Below are 16,879 nucleotides of genomic sequence, written 5' to 3' on the forward strand. Positions count from 1 at the left end.
CGGCTTCCAACATTTTATCCTTTGTGCCTCCACTGTTATGAAATATCTCCAAGATGTCACTTTCCCTGGAACATCTTTTCGTTTTGTCACAACCACTTTCCTCATTTATGTCCCTAGGTTTGCCTTCACTAAGTTCTTCTGGCTGCGTATCTGTAGTCTCTTGAATGGCTACAGTATCAACATGTCCTCGATCGGCTCTTTCTTCTATAACTCTATTGAACCTCATTATTGCTTTTTACCTCTGCTGCATTTTCATCTTTATTGGCCAACTGTCTCTTTTGATTCTCCATTTTTGTAAAGTATCATGTAGGTTTAGCACTGAGAGACAAGGAGGCAACATAACCACACACTCTGCACCCTTTGTTGTTTGTGTGTATTGAGTAACAATTGCACAGTGACCAATCACCCACAGACTGTGACAAAAATGGTATGATTGGTCACTGAGCATGGTGCCAATCCGTTATTTAGGTAGTGATTTGTGGACTGAAAAGCTAGTAGTGACGTTTGTACTTTATACAGTAATTCACTGTTGATAATACTGTGGTAACTGAAATTTGAACCAACGGTACAAAACGTAGGCTGCCTGTAGTTTGTTTGAATCAAGATCCAATTAAGGTTTACATATTGTGATTGGTTCATATATCTCTTAAGTCCCTTTAGAGTGTCCCTACATTTTCTTTTTCTTTCTTTTTTTTTTTTTTTTCCGGTGCAACTTACTGGTTGAAGAACAGGATTATTTATCCTTTGCAGTTTTCCACAGTCTGGAGTTTGCTATTTTCATCTCCATAGTCTTGTTTAACAAGTTACTATCCTCCATATTTCCTATAAACTGACAGATCCAAAGGTTTCTTCTTGGCTTCTGAATCTTTTTTGACACACCCTAATTGATTTTGATAGTTTCCTTGCATTTTGGAATGATAAGATATTCTAAGCTGACTCATATATTCTAAGCTTACTTGCAAACATGGAATTAATCATTCCTTCAAGGAGCCCTTGTTCCTTTCAGTGGGAAATGGTGTTTGAAGACCAAAATTTGGTCACTAGAGTTGCTAAGTTGAATTGGTCTTTGGATTAGTCTTTCCAATGGATTGACCTAAGAAATAAATAAAAAATATAACAGATTTGAAGTGAGCCAAGAAATACATCTCTATATATGTCATTTTCACATTTGTATCTTTACCTATTTTTTATATTTACTATCCTGAAAATATGTCATAAGTTTATACTATTACTTCCAATTCAAATTCTGTACTTCAGGGTTTTTGCTTACCCTTTTCTATCTTCTATCTGTATTTTCTTTCTTCCATGCCAAGAATCTCAGGTCTCAACAACACCCACAATGATAAGAATTAGGATATTATATAATTTCTCACTTGTTCTATCCCATTCCAGTTTCAAAATAACAGTACAACACAACACCAACACTATGATTACTGAAGAATATTTAATTTCCTTTTTCTTATTTTCCCTCAAGTTATTTTCATCTTTAGGGTATATTCCACCAGAGAGATGCAGGCATATTACCTGCTTTAAAATCATTTGGAAGAATCCCTCTCTGTGTGATTATGCTACCAACTGGAGACATATTTAGATTTATTTGTTTTGTTTTTTTTCTTAGCTCTCTTCTCCTGCTTCTCTCTGATAAATCAACTGACCCAATGGTTTAGCTTGTTGTGTTTGTTGTTCTGATATTGTTACCAGCCTACTCTCAATTGCTTACCACCTAAATCTCCATTGTTTCTGAGAGTGTCTTCAGGCTTGAGCTTCCCCCACTCTGTCCTAAATAAAGTCAGTTTCTTGGGGGAGAGTTCTCTGTTCTTATGGTGTGGCTTGCCACCTGGACAAAATCTGGGAGCTGCACCCTAGCTTTGTAGCAAAGTGTGGGTAGGGGTGGTAGACTGGTCTTCTAAATTTGCATCTCCTGGCATAGAACTTCCATGCTATGAAGGAGCTGGAGTGATGGCAGTATACTTGGCCTGCCATACCTGGGATGATCCTCTGCCCTACAATGGGGACTCGGTGGAGGAAGGGAGCCCCTGACCTCCCCATTGCAATCATCTGGAATTAGCCTTTGCAACACAGAGCTATGGGATGGGGGAATGAGAAATGTTGTTGGCCTGTACCACTAGGGAGACACTATGGTCCAACTGTGACCTTTAGGGAGAGGGAATCCTACCTTCTTAGCCACAGCAGCTGGAGTAGAGCTTCTGTCACAGCTAGGAGAGGAAAGAGGGAATAGATCATGGTTAAAGTGCCATAGACTTATGTTGTTCTATTAAGAGTTACATATTTTCTTGAATAAATGTTTCTTCATTTGCTGTGTGCCATTAGGACAATTTCCAGAGAGTTTAAATGGTTGTTTGATAATTTTTTACCAGTAATGGTTTTTTTCACTAGGGAGCAGGGCTACAGGGCTCCTCACTTTGGTGTTCTGGAAGTTGTCCTCCAGCTTAATACTAATCCCTGTGGTTTTCAGGTTTTTCCTGATGTTTTACCTCCTGGATAACTCTTTGAATCAGCTAATTTTAAAAAAAATCTATGTGCCTGTTGCATTTTATATATAATTCTCATTTGGTTTCTCACATAATCTAAGGAGATTCTTTTATTGTGAGGCTCAGAGAGGTTGCATGGGTTTCCAGAAATCACATCTCACTCCTGAATTTTGAGCCACTGGAAAATTTAGACTCATTTCTAATCAGAGGACAGTCATCTGAATTTGCCACACAGAGTCAGAGAATCATTTCCTAGTTATGCTTTCATCTTTAGAGAGCCTACCAGCCCTCCTCTACCCTCCCACAGTCTTAAACTGCAGAAAATCTCAGAAAAACAGAAGGCTCATAGCATGATCAAACTCATGTTTTCCAGCACTACCAAGATTCAGGATTGTGGCTCTGTCACCGATTTTTAATAGTCTTCGCTAAAGTCTGAGTGCTTCCTTTTAACATATTCCAAAGTCTATAAAGACGTAATAACAAAGGGTTTGGATTAACCTGTATCAGTAGTTTCTCAGTCTGTTTTAGTGGGATGCTATACGTTACTACTTGTAGTAACCTCAGAGCCTATAATATGCAAAGGTGCATTTTTGACTCTGTAAGAGTGGAATAACACATGCAATGTTTCCTAGTATATTTGGGCATGCAACCCTATATCCATGTGCCACTTACACTCTGTGTTTTGGGGAAGGTTGGCCTACTCAGCAAGGAAAGGACATGAGAAATCCTAACCACTGGCTGGAAAATATTTGCATACCAACAGTGTTTCCATCTGCTATCTCTTAGGGTCTGCTTAGGGAAGATAGTACCTACTTTTTGTCTCTTAAAGGTACAGCTCTTGGACAAACGGCTACTAGACTAGTTGCTAGGATATGTGAGGGCACACCCAGTTTCCCACAGAAGCCTAATCTGCATTTCCACCTGAGAACTCTGGAATAATCCCATAGGCTAACTGCCAATCCTTGGAAGGAATTCAGAAAAACACTTTGGGACTGGTGGTTAACTTTGCTATGGCAACACTACTCGTATTCTCCAGTGCCCAGCATGGTGCCTTGTGCATCGTAGGAGTTTAATAAATACTTGTATAAGTACTTTAAATAAATACTAAGTCAGCACAATTCAGAATCAAGCTTTCCAAAAAAGGAAAATTAGCTGTGTCCTCACTACTGGGGAAGAGACTTATTTTGAGGGAAGGGAGAGTGAAAGAGCCTCAGCTATGGGCTCTCTAGGAGGAGGTACATGGAGGGTAGGGCCAGGATTGCAGGAAATGCTGTCCCACTAAGAACTCCTAAACTCTGTCCCTGGAAAGAAAGATACTGAAGTTACTCCACAGAAATATTAATCAACCTGAAAGAACTAGACCAGTGGTTCTGAGAGGGTGGTTCTGGGGCCTGCAGCATCTTAACATTCCCTATGAGCTTAGAAATAGAAACTCATGCTTCCCTCCCCCAACCTACTGAATTAGAATCATTCGGATTTGCCCAGGAAACTGTTTTAACAAACCCTCCAGGTGATTACTATTCACATTCAATAAAAAGCCCCTGACCTAGACTGTCCTTTTAAAGTCAAAGTGATTCCTATGGCCTAAACATTGTGTTTCCCCCCCCCGCCACAAATTCATATGTTAAAGCCCTCATACCAAGGTGACGCTATTGGGAGGTGGAGCCTTGGAGGAGGAAATTAGGTCATTAAGGTGGAGACTTCATAGTGAAATTAGTACCCTGATAAGAGTCCCAGAAGGCTCCCTGGCCCTACTTCCTTGAGGAAGCGCGGAGGTTGAGGGTTTGTGTGAACCAGGAAGCCAGGTCTCGCCAGACGCCAGCTCTGCCGGCACCTTGACCTGAGACTTCCAACCTCCAGAAATGTGAGAAATAATTCTGTTGTTTAGGCCACCCAGGCGGCGGTATTTCGTTATGCAGCCTGAACTAAGATAGAGACAATCGTCAGAGTGGTCCTTGTGAAAACCTCGAGAACTTGAGAAGGCGCGGAGACAAGGCCCCAGGTCAAACCAATTAAAGATGAATCTTAGGAGAACGAGGTTGGGTTATTGGATAGCTTAAATGCTCTCCAGGTGATTCTAATGTGCAGCCAGCTAAGAATCATTGACCATGCAGATCGGGCTTTCAGAGTGGGCCAAAAGAGCTGTGTGCTCAGGAAACCAGCGGAGCGCAGCATCAGTTTGACCGGAGAGACTGGGGCTTGTCAACCACGGAGAAGAACAGTAGAGTAGTGCCTGGTACCTGAGGGTACTTTTTTAAATTAATTTTTTAATTAATCTTTTTTTGAGAGCGAGAGAGAAAGGTGGGGGTCAGGAGGGCAGAGGGAGAGGGAGAGAGAGAATCTTAAGAGGCTCCATGTCCAGCACAGAGCCCAACATGGGGCTCGATCTCATGACCCTGAGATCATAACCTGAGCCAAAATCAAGAGTCAGACGCTTAACTGACTGAATACCCATGTACCCCACCTGAGGGTACGTTAGAGGCATTTACTAAAAAATTGGTGGTGACGTCAAGTGAAAATTCTTAACCAGATACTCAACAGATTGAGCGCCATCTGTCTGTTGATAGATTGAGCATATTCTAGGTGCTAGGGATACAGCAGCAAACAAAAAGGCAAAGTTTTCAGTCTCATGCCGCTTACATTCTAGTGGGCAGACAGAAAATACATGGTTAAATTTTGTAATATAGCAGATGGTAATTAAGGAGAAAAATAAAGCAGAGATTTAGAGGGATAATTTTACATTCCATAGTCAGAAAAGCCCTCATCAGTAAGGTGACTGTCTTTTTTTTAAGATTACTTATTTATTTGACAGGGAGAGAGAAAGAGCAGGGGGGTGGCGGGGGGAGCAGCCGAGGCAGAGGGAGAAGCAGGGGGATCATGACTTGAGCCGAAGGCAGACGCTTAGCAACTGAGCCACCCAGCTGCCCCAGTAAGGTGACAATTAGAGACCATTAAGTTATGTGGGCATGCTGAAGAAGAGTATTTGCTGCAGATGGAAGAACAAAAGCAAACGCAGAGTCACAGTCGGTACATTGGCAGTACAGGCGCTATCTCCAGATTAGAGAGGAAAACAGAATCATATGGATAAAGAAAGGTGGAGGGTTGGGGCAGATGGTATGGGCTTCTATAGGAACACTGGCTTTTACTCCAAGTGATAAGGGAAACCATTGGAATGTTTTGAGTGAGAAATGAAGTGACTAGAATTATATTCTGCAGGGTCACTCTGCTGCTATGTTGAGACTAGGCTGAAAGACATAGAAGGTAAATGCAGAGACCAGTTAGGAATATCTTGGCAATAGTCCTAGTGAGAGACCAGCCACTCAGACCAAAGTGGAAACCATGGTGTAGCTAAGAGGTGGTTGGATTCTGCACATGGGTATCTTGAGATAGAAGCAACAAAATTGGATGGTAAACTAGATACAGGATGAGAAGACTCAAGGATGGTGCTAAGGTTTTTGGTCTGAGAAGCTTTAAGGATGAAATTGTTATTTACTGAGATTAAGAAGACTGAAGGAGAAGCTGGTTGAGGGATGGGGCAGGGTCCAGGACATGTCAACATGTTAAGTTTGAGACCTCCAAGTGGAATGTCAAATGAGCAGTTGAATATATGAATCTGAAGTTCAGGAGAGTGGTCCAGAGTAGAGACAGAAATACAAATCTATACCAGATCAGTTGTGTTTCACACCTTGAGAGTGAACTAGATTGTTGCTACTTGTGGCACTGACATCATCTAAGCGCTTGTTAGAAATGCAGATTCTCAGACCCTGCCCCAGGACTATAGAAGAGTTGGCACTTCATCATGATCCCTAGGTGATCTGTAGGCACTTTAAAGCTTGAGGATGCTTTCAGATTAGATGACCTAAGGTCTGAATGAATATAGAAAAGAGGATGAGAGCCTAACTTTGGAGGCCATGGAAAAGAGATGGAGACTGAGATACTGTGGGGGGAGGATCCAGAAAGAAAAGTGTTCAAGTTCAGACTGAGTTTAAGGAGGAGAGAGTGATCATCTTAGTCAAATGTTGCAGGTCAGTTAAGATGAAGAATGAGAACTGGCCACTGGATTGAGCATTACAAATGCCGTTGGTGACTTCGACAAAGAGCATTTCAGTGGGATTCCAGAGACTGGGAAGAGAGAAATTAGAGACTGTGAGTATAGATTATTATGAGTTGTGCTTGAAGGAAAGGAGAGAAATGGGTGGTAAGTGGATGGAGAAGTGAGGTCAAATTTTTTTGGTTTTAAGAAAAACAACATTCTATTTAAGGGGAGGGGCAGTTGGTGGAGCTGGGAGTGGGGGAGAGTTGAGAGTTGGCCCAGAGTACTTTGAGTAGGTGAGAGGAAAGGGACCTGGAGCACAAGAGGAAGGGTCCCCTTTAGTGAGGGTTATGAATGTCATTCATGGGAAAGGAGAAAAAGTAGGTTGATAGATGTGGGGGTGAGAAATTATGAAAGTTTTCTTTTGATTGACTCAATTTTTATCAGTTAAATAGAATAAAGCCAGATGTTGAGCATGAAGATAGGAAAGCAAATATTGGGGATTTAAGAAGGAAGTGTGAATTGTTGTCTAAGACAGTTTTCCCAATCTTTTAAAGTCACGGCACACATTTAAAAGAAAAGATAAAATATTTGGGTGGCACACCTGGGTAATTAGAAGGGCATTTGGAGCCCTGGACAAGTTTATTGGGGTGAGGGGCCACTGGCTCAGAGGTTCTGGTTGCCACAAGTCCTGTCCAGATGCCCAGATGGCTAAAGAAAGTAGTACCTTCTAATACCCTGGTTCTGTTTGGTACATGGCTTTGGAGTAAGGTGTGGTAATGAATGGACTAGAGAAAAGAAAAAAAGATAGCCAGGTATCATAAAAGGATCCATTTACAGTGAAGTTCATGAATTTTAAGAGACTGGTAAAGATGATTGTGTGTTTTTTAACCATCTTCAGCTACACATAGTAGTCGTGCAATAGGTGGAGAACTAGATTTAACTAGGTTTGGGGTTATGCCAAGCAATTAACATTGGGAAGAGAGAAAGGGTGAGGGAGTTGAGAATACAAAGGGAAAATTACATTTTGGAATCAGGTAATGTAAACTAAGTGAGAAGAGAAATTAGGACAGAGAATGGGCCAGGTATATCAAAAAGGTAGGTGGTTCAAAGGACTGTGAATTTTGTTGGGTCTCAATGTTTTTGTAGTTGGGATACCACAGAGAAGGAGGTGGCTGGGGAATAGAATGCTCAAAATACGGGTGAAATGCAGAGATTGGTAATGGTAAAGCCAAGGTACTGCATGGGAATATGTAGCTGAGGTAAGGTGGAGGAAGAGGTTGCCAAGCAGAAGTGTCAGCGTATTAGGAATAATTTACCTTGATATTAAAATCACCAAAAATGATACCAGATGAGGGGTAACAGTAAGCCTGGAGGTAAAATCTTCAACAAATGAGGGAGAGTAACCCTAAAGAAATACATACTATAGAAAGAGCTGGTGTGACGCGGTGGTAAAGTCTGATGTCAGAACTCCAGTGAAGGGCATTTGCGGAGGAGGGAGGTACAACGTGTGGATGGGACCTCCAGGTCTGGTGGTGCAAGCTGTGTGGAAAAGAAAACCTTCCACTTGAAAGGGCCCCGGGGGGGGGGGAGTGTGCTCAGAAAGAACCAGGTTTTCATTAAAACAATGTGATGAAAGAAACAGTTGGCCAAGATGTGAGGGCTGTGATTTCAAAGGGTAACAGTGGGAGCATGTGAGGGAGTTTGGGAGATCTGAGAGAAGGGGTCAGATGAGGGGGGGTGGTATGTGGAGTCCCAGGGGATGAGAGCTCAGGGGATGAAGTGCTGGGTTTCTTCATCTGTTACTGCTGCTTTTATGGTTCCTGGTGAGCAACAACTCTAGATAGTTCGGTTTGCCACCTGTGCGGCTATACATTCTCTAACATCGCTTTTCAGAGAAGCTATTTAAAAAAAATAGACAATATTTTTCATAATCTAGCTGAGAAAACTGCTTTGCCTTTCCTTAACCCTTTCTTGAAATTTTCCTCAAGATTATCAATTCCAGAAATGAAAAATGAGCGAGAGAATCTTGTCTAATCCCCTGCCTTCAAATAATTCATTCGAGAAGTGATTTTCCATGTTCTTCAAGACTTTAAAGACTCTTTGAGTCTCCTTTTTGATTTGAACATTGATCTACATCTAAGTAATCCTGGTTCCATCTTAATCTTACATAGCTGGACATGAGCCTTTGCTATGGAAGTGAGGGTGTATATGCATACGTGTGTGTGTTGTTGGAGTGGGAGTGGCGGTGTCCTGAGTGCTCTTTAGACCTGATCTTTATGAATCTCCGTGGTGCTTCTATTTCCTGGGACCTGTGGAAATTTGGCTGTGACTCATCTTGGCTAATACTCTTCTCAAAAAATACTGTGTACTGAAGGACAGTTAGAAAATTCTAGGAATCTGTCCAAGTTCTAATTGAGATTCAATTCCCCACCCTCACAGCTTTTTACCAGGCAACCTTTATGAGCACTTGTTTTCCAAGTTACCAGATTACTCATTTCAGAGTTCAAGAACTCAGAAACTACCTGCTTCCATGCCCACAATAAGAGGCAAACAACAGATGTCTGCAATAAAGTCAATCAGTAGCTAGGATAAGGGCTGGCATGTGGGGTGGTCCCATCTTTGCTGTGAACTTACAGGGAAGAGGGGAGGAGAGAAGCCAGCTTTCTGGCAGGCAGTTGAGTAACCCCAGTTGGACATCCCTCTCATATCTTGGCAGTTGTATTCGTTTGGCTCTTGAAGGTCACAGGAAGTTCTATACACGTCACCTTAGTGATGGAATTTTATTGTCCATATATGTGAGAACGTGGGGTAGGATGGGAGATTTTTCAACAGCTTTACAATTCCTCTTGGTCTCAGGGTTTCAGAGCTGAGATGATGATGATGCACAACATACTTCTTACCTACAATCAAAGGGCAGCCAAGTAATGTGTTTTCTCTTTGTTTGCTTCACACAACAGAGTGGTTGAGTCAGCTTTCAGCTTCTGACTGTGAGCTACCCAATTAGAAATGGGTCCCAACAATTCACCTCTTTGATGGTCAGCTTCGCTAGCATCTAGATCCATGAACCTCCCCGACCCCTGGAATTAAATGCCTGAATGTGGGTCTGTCCATATGTGCATTTTCTTAGGAGAAGATTCGATCCCATTTCCAAAGGGGTCTTTTTTTTTTTTTTAAAGATTTTATTTATTTATTTGAGAGAGAGAATGAGATAGAGAGCATGAGAGGGGGGAGGGTCAGAGGGAGAAGCAGACTCCCCACTGAGCGGGGACCCCGATGTGGGACTCGATCCCTGGACTCCAGGATCATGACCTGAGCCGAAGGCAGTCGCTTAACCAACTGAGCCACCCAGGCGCTCTCCAAAGGGGTCTTAATCCTTCACTTAACTGGGACTAGTATAACAGATTTGGATGTTACTCATGGCCCATGACAGAGTAAGCAGGAATGAGTTTGTTCAAATCACTACCCTCAAAGAGGGTTCCTGTCCTGGCAGCAGGCAGCTGGAAGCTTCAGAGACTCCTCTCTAGCTGGTCACATATTAATATATTATGTGAGGCAGTTTTCTCAGTTCCTCAATGCAGTTTCTGATACCTCCTTCTGGTCCTTGCATGAGTCACAGAAATTTCCCCACCTGTCTACAAGTGCTCATATATAGCCCCCTGACTTAGTGACAGAATGCAGAAAGTTTATCCTCTGTGGTTCTAAGGCTAAATAAATTCCATTCAAGCTGTTCAAATAGACTCTGCTTTATGACCTTAACACTGGGTTCCAGAGTTCCGCTTGGTTCTGTTTATCTCCCAAGTGACTGAAGTTGTATAAGTGAAAGGTATTCCAGGATTTTCACTTCTTAGAATGTAGACAGTTTAAACATCAGTCCCCCCCACTCTGGTAGCAAAGATTCTACAACTGCATATACAAAAGAATTCCAGGCCACCCCAAAGGTTTTTCTGGCTCATGCCTTTGTGCAGAGGTAAATTTTTAACTACCTCCAACAGGGTTTTCAGTATTTCGAGTGTTGACTCAGACCCAATCAATAATAGCATAAAAAAAAGAACAAAACTCAAACAGCAAGTCCAAGAAGAAAGTCTAAATGGTGTTGTTCAGTCACAAAGGTGGAGTGGGTGACGTGAACTTGTGTTGTTTTTTTTAGTCATTCAAAGTCAAATCCACTTCCCTCTTAATGTAATCAATCACTTTCATGATGATTGTAGGTCGGCCCGGGCTTCAGACTGAAGAATTGGAGAAAATGGAAAGGACCTTTGAATGCTCTTTGGCTTTGGAAGCAATGCAACATGTGGTTGAAATTGAACCTGGGATATCATCAACTCTGTAAGTCAATTAACCGGTAGCACCTACCAAAGCTACCAAAGCTAGGAAACAAAATTTATTTCAACAGAGTTTTCAGTTCACTGACAGCAAAATGGTTTAGAGACTTGATAATGTGAACATATCATAAGCATCTTATAATTTTTCAAGACAGATCTGTTGAGAACAGACATGATCACTCTTCTGTTAAATTCCATTGGCATCAAGGATTATTTCTAATTTTTGTAGAACCTTTCTCATGTGAATATCAATGTAATTTATAAGAAATACATTGATCCTTCGAGAAAGCTAAACTCTTTAAAGGGAATGAGAACTCATTTCAATCAAAAGGGCATTTAGGGCTTTAATTTGTATTTTCACATTTGTTTTGGAGGATTGTTTATAAATACCATGTCTTTTATTACAGTATTCTATCGTTTAGGGTGAAAAAAGGCCAGTGTTTCCTTAACATGCTCTATTCAAATCTTGAATACAGTTCCTATATAAATATGTAATAGCCTCCAGGAAAGGCATATAAAGTATGCTGGTCACATTTTACTTTGTGCTGTAGTGTTGGAAAGGGCTGGAACAATATTTAAATTGGAACAAGGAGAGACAACACCCTTATGAAAGAAGACAGATCAACACAACTGCCTGGCTTTATGTTTATCTTTTCAGCATTTTTTTTTTTAAATGTTTTTGGCTATCTTCTAACTTTGCCTTTTACACTATTGTTCATTTGTTTTTCAGAGGGCTTGGTTCTTTTCATTTCATTTGAACAGACATCCTGTTTGTTGGAAGAATTTCCATTAAATTATCTTGTCAGCTCCCACCAAACTTTCTTTTCATGGCTCTTGCTGTCTAGGTTATAAAAACCCATGGCAAACACAAGAGGCCCCAAAGGAATGTGTGATGGATCTTCCGGAAACATCATTGCTCCGGATCCTGTGAGATCTTTGCCTCTGGAACAGTAACAGAGAGAAGGTAGGTTGGCAGATCGGCGTAAAATCTCTCCTAATGGAAGGGATGCTTGTTGAGAGCAGCCATGTAAAGTAGTGGTGCCTCAGGCACTGACTGATACCAAGCTGAGGGGTTGGCCGAATGTTACTAATAAATGTGAAATAAACTACTCTCCTGTAGGTATTTCTTGGATGATTTCCATCTAGTGCTTTTGAGTACATTCTCCCAGAGTCCAGAAAGGTGCTTCCTTTCTCCCTCAAAAACAAATGAGCTATTGATTAGAAGATTTTTGCTATGAAGATAAAAATAATAAAAGCAGCTATGCCAACCATATCTTACTTCGGTGACCAGTTTTATCTCCCCTAATGACCAGCTTTGGTCGGTGTGACTGCATTAGGTTAGCATGGCTAACGGCATGTCTGAGCTGATCAGCGGTCCGTAGGCAGGCTGCTGTCTTTGGAACGCAGCCTCTGCTGGGCAGTGAGACCGCTTCAGGCTTGCGTTAGGTTGGAAAGGAGATGAAAGAAAAATAATCTATTTTCTTGTGCTTTTAAAACCAAAGGGTCATTTTAATTAATACAGTAAGCAGACAATTTATATTTAAAACAAAGTGATATGCAAGTTGGATTTTAAAAAATACCACCTAGGTTTGAGTGATTTATTTATTTGTTTATTTTTACTTGAAGTATAGTTGACACCCTATAAAGGGACATAATTATTACACTGTTACATTAGATTCGGGAGTACAACGTGGTGTTTCAGCAACTCCATATACAATGCTTTGCTTACCACGAGTGTAGCACCCTCTGTCACTGTACAAAGCTAGTTCAATACCACTGACTATGTTCCCTACGCTGTACCTTTTATACCCATGACTTACTCATTCCACAATTGAAAGCCTGTATCTGCCACTCCCTTCACCCATTGTGCCCAGTCCGTCCCCTCTAGCCACCCTCAGTTCTCTGTATTTACGGGTCTATTTCTCCTTTCAGTTTGTTGGTTTTGTTTCTCAGATTCCATATATAAGTGAAATCATATGGTATTTGTTCTCTGACATATTTCACTTAGCGTAATAACCTGTAGGCCCATCCACGTTGTCTCCAATTACAAGATGGCATTCTTTTTTATGGTTGAAAAATAGTCCTATTCAGGTGTGCCAAATTTGCTGCTGTTTGAACACAGGGTGGGGTAGTGCCAGAGCCAAGATTAGGGTTAGTGTCAGGGTCCAGGAGCCTGAGGGTCTTATCCGCTGCAGTGTGAGACCTCCCTTCACGGCCGAGTGGAGGGCGAGGGTCAGGGTGAGGTTCAGGCTGAGGGTTTGTGTTCAGGGAAGCACTGAATGTGTGGGTTGGTTGAGGTTTTCGTTCATATTGCTTCCAATATGACGCAATTCTGATCTTCCAAATGGCACGATTTCCTTCTGTGTTGCTGGTTGAGTTTTCTGATATTGGTCAGGTGTCCCAAATCTCTTATAGGTTTTAGGTCTGGGAGGTGCTAGAGCCATGACTAGGGTTAGGATTACTGCCCTGGATCTTGGAAGGTCCTATCTGCCAGGCTGGTAGAGACCTCCCTAGCGTTTTGAGTTGAGGGCCAGGGATTGGGTGAGGTTCAGGCTTAAAGTTTGTGTTCAGGGTGGCGCGATTGTGTGGGCTGCCTTAAGTTTTCATTCTGACACCTCCACACTAGCCCCATTCTGGTCTTCTAAAGGGCACAGTTTCCTTCTGTTGTGTTGGTTGACTACTCTGGTGTTGGTCCGATGTCCCAAATCCCTTGGTTTTCAGACCAACATTTTGGGCCATGGTAGCACCAGAACCAACTCTAGGGTCAGCGTTAGGGCCCAAGAGCTTGGAGGGTCCTATCTGCCAGCAGTGTGGAGACCTCTCTGGTGATCTGAGTTGAGGGCAAGGGATAAGATGGAGGTTTAGGCTTAGGGTTTGTGTTCAGTGGGGAGCTGAAAGTGCGAGTTGGCTTAGGGTTTTCATTCACATTCCTCCCTTCTAACTGCTTTCCAATCTTCCAAATGGCACGATTTCTTTCAGTATTGCTGGCTGAGTATTCTGGTGTTTGTCAGGTGTCACACATCCCTTCATTTTCAGACCGAGGCTTTGGGCCTTGGTAGTGTCAGAACCAAGTCTAGGGTTAGGTTTAGGGCCCAGGAGCTTGGAGGGTCCTATATGCCAGCAGTGTGGAATCCTCCTTGGTGGGCTGAGTGGAGGGGCAGTGTTTAGGTGAGGATTAGTTTAGGATTTGTATTCAGGTGGCCAGTGTTTGTGTGGGTTGCCTTATGATTTCATTCAGATTCCTTCTCTACTAGCCCCATTTGGGTCTCCCAAATGGCATGATTTCCTTCTGTGTTGCTGGGTGAGTCTTCTGGTGTTGGTCAGGTGTCCCAAATCCTTTGGTTTTCAGATGGAGTATTGGGCCTTTGATGGTGGCAGAACCAAGTCTAGGGTTAGGGGTAGGGCCCAGGAGCTTGGAGGGTGTTATCTGCCAGCAGCACCCCTGTGGGCTGAGTTGAGGGCGAGGTTTAGGGTGAGGGTCAGGCTTAGGGTTTGTGTTCAGATAGGTGCTAAATGTATAAATAGGCTTATTTTTTCATTCAGATTCCTCCTGCGCTAGCCCCATTCTGGTCTTCCAGATGGCAAGATTTCCTTCTGTGTTGCTGCCTGAGTCTTCTGCTGTTGGTCAGGTCTCCAAAATCTCTTGGTTTTCAGACCAGTGCTTAGAGCTTTGGTAATGCCAGAAACAAATCTGGGGTTAGTGTCAGGGCCCAGGAGTTTGGTGGGTCTTATCTGCTAGTACAGTGGAGACCTCTCTGAGGGGTTGAGTTGTGGGTTGTGGACATATGCCACAGTTAGGTTTTGGAGAAACCTAACCTATATACATATATAATGTATATATATTTATATTTAGGTGGTTATTCATACATATATATGTGTGTGTGTGTATATATATATGTATTGTGTATATACACACACAACATGTTTTTTATCCATTCATCTATCAATAGACACTTGGTTGCCTCTTTTCTCTATATCTTGACTACTGTGAACAATGCTGCAATAAACACAGGGGTGCAATTATCTTTTGAAATTAGTGTTTTGGTTTTCTTTGGTAAATACCCAGTGGTGGAATTACTAGATCATATGGTATTTCTATTTTTAATTTTTTGTGGAACCTCCATACTATTTTCCACATTGGCTGTACCAGTTAATATTCCCACCAACAGTGCATGAAGATTCCTTTTTCTCCACATCTTTACCAACACTTGTTATTTTTTGTCATTTGGATTCTAGCCAATCTGACAGCTGTGAGGTGATACCTCATTGTAGTTCTGATTAGCATTTCCGTGATCATTAGTGATGTTGAGCATTATTTCAAAGGTCCCTTGGTCATCTCTGTCTTATTTAGAGAAATGTCTATTCGGGTGCTCTGCCCATTTTAAATTGGATTGTTTTGTTGGTGTCATGTTGTATGAATTTTTTTTATATACTTTGGATATTAACTCCTTATCAGGTATATCATTTCCACTATCATTTAGTGGATTGCCTCTTTGTTTTGTTGATGGTTTTGTTCATTGATTAAGTTTTTTGTTTTGGTGTAGTCCCAGTAGTTTAATTTTGCTTTTGTTTCCCTTCCCTGAGAAGACCTATCTAGAGATATGTTGCTAAGGCTGATGTCAAATTACTGCCTATCTTTTCTTCTAGGAGTTTTATGGTCTCAGGTCTCACATTTAGGTCTTTAATCCACTTCGAGTTTATTTTTTGTGTATGTTGTAACAAAGTGGTTCAGTTTCATTCTTTTGCATGTAGCTGTCCAGTTTTTCCAGCACTACTTATGAAGAGACTGTCTTTTCCTCATTGTATATTCTTGCCTCCTTTGTTGTAGATTAATTGACCAAATTAATCTAATTCACCAAATAAGCATGGGTTCATTTCTGGGCTCTCACTTCCATCGATCAGTGTGTCTGTTTTTGTGGCAGTACCATACTGTTTTGATTACTACAGCTTTACAGTATATCTTGGAATCTGGGATTATGATACCTCAAGCTTTGTTCTTTTTTCTCAAGATTACTCTGGCTATTCAGGGTCTTTTGTGGTTCCATAGAGATTTTAATATTATTCTAGTTCTGTGAAAAATGCTGTTGGTATTTTGATAGGGATTGCATTGAATGTGTTAATTGCTTTGGGTAGCATTGCTTTGCTTTTAATAATATTAAATCTTCCAACCCATGTGCATGGAATAACTGTCCATTTATCTGTATCATCTTCAGTTTCTTTCATCAATGTTTTACAATTTTCAGAGTATGGATCTTTCACCTCCTTGGTTAAGTTTATTCCTAGGTATTCTTTTTGGTGCAATTGTAAGTTAGATTTGATTTAAATGTTTTCATTTCTAAAATTAAGGATCATTGAGCTTTGCTAATTTGGCATGGAATGGTAAAAAAGTTAAAACCCCCCCCCCACACACACACTCTGCCTCAGGGGACTTATTTAGTAGTGTTTTGGACACTGGAAAAATCCTCACTTTGGACTCAATGTGAATGTTACTCCTCTCACCAAAAGAAGCAGAGAAGAAAGTCCTCTCCCTAAAAAGTCTAGACAGAATGCATGAAGTTGAACCTTATGAAATTGCTGATATTGACCATTTTTGCCTAACAAAACAAGTGATTTCGTATCATGGAACACAATAGAATCAGCAGCTCCTTCCATAACGTAGACTGTGTGTGGCCTTTTCCATTTTTTTCCTCGCTCCCATGCTTGAGTAGAAATCCCCAGTAAGGCCACTTGCTCTGCCCCTAGAATGCACAATGAGTTGTTTTCTTTTCTCTCATCCTCCTGTAGTATCACAAAATATCTTGGAGTATCCCATGAGACCTCAACATTATGCCTGCCCTTTCCTGAGACCCAGCCTTCTCCCGCCCAAGTAATTAAGCCTCACATGTTTACTGGGGCAGAGGGAGGATGTAGGCACAGGTGGGAGTGTTTTTCTCTACGTGTATAAAATTATTTTTCCATAGGGTAGGTTTAGTTATTCTCAATTCTTATTATTTCTGAATTTCTTGGGTTAAGGAACTCCTTTATATATG

At 41.5% G+C, this 16,879-nt stretch overlaps 1 long non-coding RNA gene across 1 annotated transcript in view; it reads left to right on the forward strand.

Moving 5' to 3' along the window:
* Positions 1 to 4,237: 4,237 nt before the first annotated feature.
* LOC141373812 (uncharacterized) overlaps positions 4,238 to 16,879 on the forward strand; it is a 16,856-nt gene continuing 4,214 nt past the window's right edge. The window contains exons 1-3 of the long non-coding RNA XR_012380133.1: positions 4,238 to 4,356; positions 10,737 to 10,854; positions 11,696 to 11,814. This is a non-coding gene — a long non-coding RNA (uncharacterized lncRNA). The remainder of the gene's footprint in view (positions 4,357 to 10,736; positions 10,855 to 11,695; positions 11,815 to 16,879) is intronic.

The sequence above is a fragment of the Callorhinus ursinus genome, unplaced genomic scaffold (genome assembly GCF_003265705.2).
Source record: "Callorhinus ursinus isolate GAN/ISIS: 27379988/994484 unplaced genomic scaffold, GSC_fseal_2.0 scaffold12, whole genome shotgun sequence".
NCBI lineage: Eukaryota > Metazoa > Chordata > Mammalia > Carnivora > Otariidae > Callorhinus > Callorhinus ursinus.